The sequence below is a fragment of the Sander vitreus genome, chromosome 16 (genome assembly GCF_031162955.1).
Source record: "Sander vitreus isolate 19-12246 chromosome 16, sanVit1, whole genome shotgun sequence".
Lineage (NCBI taxonomy): Eukaryota > Metazoa > Chordata > Actinopteri > Perciformes > Percidae > Sander > Sander vitreus.
This window is the reverse complement of record NC_135870.1, coordinates 11415013-11418365: the sequence shown is the minus strand read 5'-3', so window position 1 is coordinate 11418365 and position 3353 is coordinate 11415013.

The following is a 3353-nucleotide window of genomic DNA, read 5'->3' as shown; positions in this document are numbered from 1 at the left end:
ATCATCCTACTTGGGTGCGGCAAACTGGTTAATCTGTGGCTCGCTATTGGACATCCGGAGGCACGTGACAGCTCCGGGGAAAGTGGTTGGAGCACGAGCATTTTGCCCGCCCCACAGAAAGGGGCTTTGGGTATAAATACATCCATGTTTTTTTTATTTTACTGCTAATGCTAAACACATGAAGCTGATAAGATATACCTGTCCTATTGGTGGTCAGTGGTCGAAAGTAACAAAGTAGGCCTACATTTACTCAAGTACTGTAGGCCTACTTAGTACAATTGTAATGTATTTGTACTTTGCTTGAGTATTCACATTGTATGCTACTCTAATTTATACTTTTACTCCACTACATTTCAGAGGGAAATATTTTACTCTTTACTGTACTAGCCTACATGTATTAGATTTTTTTTAGATTAAGATTTCACATTAAAACATGTGATCAATTAATGAAATATAACACAAGATTGCTTGCTGGTCTTTCTAGATCCCAATCTTTTTGACTCTTGCTTCAGATGTCGAACGAATCAAAGACACATTTCACCTCAAACTTCTTACATTCTTTTTTGGGCATTTTTAGGCCTTTATTGACAGGACAGCTGAAGACATGAAAGAGGAGAGAGACTGAGCTATCTGGGCGCCCACATTGTTTCATTTTAATAACTGTTTGAGGCCCAAAGGGTACATCCAATCCAATATTCAAATTTCACAAAATGATGTGAGTATCAGAACAAATTGTTTAGTTTTTCTTCTTTCCTCTCCCATTAATGACCTCAGATTTATCTAGTGACATTTTGGGAACCACTGGACCAAACAACCTAACTGCAAATGAAGAAGTTAAAATAGCTTCACCACGGGGCGACCTCTAGCTCACCCAGTAGAGCGTGCTCCCCATGTAGGCTGAGTCCTTTGCAGCGGCCCAGGATCGAATCCGACCTGTGGCCCTTCACCCCCATCTCTCTCTCTCTCCCACCTTTCCTGTCTATATAATGTCACTAACAAGTAATGGAGTATTTCTACATTGTGTGTCATTGGTTACTTAAGTAATGGATCTGAGTACTTCTTCCACCACTGTTGGTGGCAGTATACACCAATAAGTTGAAAGCTGCCATAGAAAATGAAAGAACAAAGAGTTCACAATTTATGTCTATATACTCCTAAAACCTGTATTTTATATTCAAGCTGCTGCATATAATTTAACTTTTAACCTAAATGGCATGACACTGCATTTTAGATCACAACATTTTTTCTCCATCTGCTTGTTCCTGTGCTGCAGCATATACTAACTACACTCTAAAAAATATTTCTAACCTTTAGTAACACTCACAATAATACATTACATGCTTTCATAAACAAAATAAGATCAAATGAAAGTCTAAGATTGTATTTGCTCAACTACACAGAGCCAAAACAAGCTTCATCTGTTGCTTTATGAAGTTTGAGTTGTGATGGAAATAATAGCCCATCATTGAATTGAACGGCCTGAGATTGTCAGGAGACATTTTAATGTATACATCTCCTGTATTGATGCAGCACTTAGTAATCACCTCTTTGTACCATTTTGTATAACACAAAAACAAGACCTCAGACCTCAGCTCAGCTTGGGCATGTGAGCTGGCTGGAATAGATGGCATGCTGTGCAAGGACATGCAACTGAACATATTACCTTTTGGGGGATCTCACTGATCTTGCATTGTGATCAAAGCTGTTGGCGGTTGACAAACACATTGCTGCTGATAAAGTTACACTTTTTTGGGAACTGTTTTAGAAGTCTGGTACTGTGGTAATGTTGTGGTTTCACTCCATAACTTAAAACACATGTGTCCATTCTTTGAAAGATGACACAAAATAATCAATACCATAGAGTACTTGGGCTTTGGAGATGTTGGCCTGTTTTGTACACACTACTTTCAATTTATTTTAAGCCAAATCATCTGCACAGTCAAAGAGCCAGTAGTAGCAAATAGTCCTCACCTCTAAGTGCCCGCCAGGGGGCGCAGTTAATTGATTTGTTGCAGAGATGTGAGGCGGGATTTCCGGTGAAAACATCACAAAAATAACGCCTCCATGATGTCTGATGGAACATTTTAAAAATATGTAGCTGAAGCACATATATTATTTTCATCATAACTAAAGCAACAAATAGGGACACCCGGGACACATATAGGGTATGTGCCATGGGTCTGTGCACGCGCAAGAAACAGCAATGTGAGCGCGAAGGGCAACGGTTCATGCAATATTAGGATGACGTGTGATATTTGCCACTAGATGGTGCTGCTTTTCCACACTGGTGTTAGTCAACCTGTAATGCATTATTGCAAAAATAATGACGGCATTTCTTGAAGTCAACCTGGTTATTGGTGTGGACTTATAAAATATGCCATTGCATTTACTCAAGTGAGAAAGCAAGTTGAACCAAACTTCTGCCATTTTTGCACTTGTGTATGTTTGGCCCACAGGAATTATTTTAATTTAATGGAATTTAAGATGGTTGACCATCTTAGCAGGTAAAAAAACAAAACAAAAGTAATTATTTTGCAAATTCCTTTCTTGTCTTTTTTGTGATATTACTCTTTGTTACACTTCTTCAGTGATTCAAAAAACAGGGAAGACATTGTTGTGAATATTTGATGGTTAGTCAAGTAATCACTGAGCAACATTACACCATCGTTTTGGTGTACGGCAACTGTACTGACACATTTAACCTCTGTTCATAGCTGTAAGACCTTCAGAAAGTATATCAGCATTAACAGTTGCTGCATAATAAAACTTAAGCTTTGCAGACTCTAGTATTATTAAAAGTGATATAGGGGGTAATGTTTCATTTCAAACTCCTGAGTTAACTGTATTTACCTTTGATATGAGTGGCCCTGACCTCTGACTCTTGTGGTGTCGATCCTGTCCCGTACCAGTCGACACATGCAGTCCCCTCTTGACTGATCTCAGACCAGCGCTGGCCCTTCCAGTATTGTGAATCATTGTGGTCTGCCTTGTAGCATGGATACACCAGCTAGGGACTCTAAATATATCCAACTGGTGTGTCTGTAGAGCTCAGGCATGAAGATCATATACTTACACTGGAAATCTACACCTAACTCCATTACTTTCTCATCTATTGTGTGTGTGTATGTGACTCTCTGTTCCTGCCGCATTTACATTTTGGGCGTTATCTGATTTTTTTTATCTAGAGCAGCATTAAAATAAGCTTCACTGTGTGGTGTCTTTGTGTCCCTCTTTCTTTAAAATCAAAAAAATTAAGATGGCATTCTTTTATTAAATTAACCACCAACAAGTAGAATTTGTGTTTCTGTGAAAGAGAGATGGCTTATGAAAAGGGGGGCAAACAATAAAAGAAA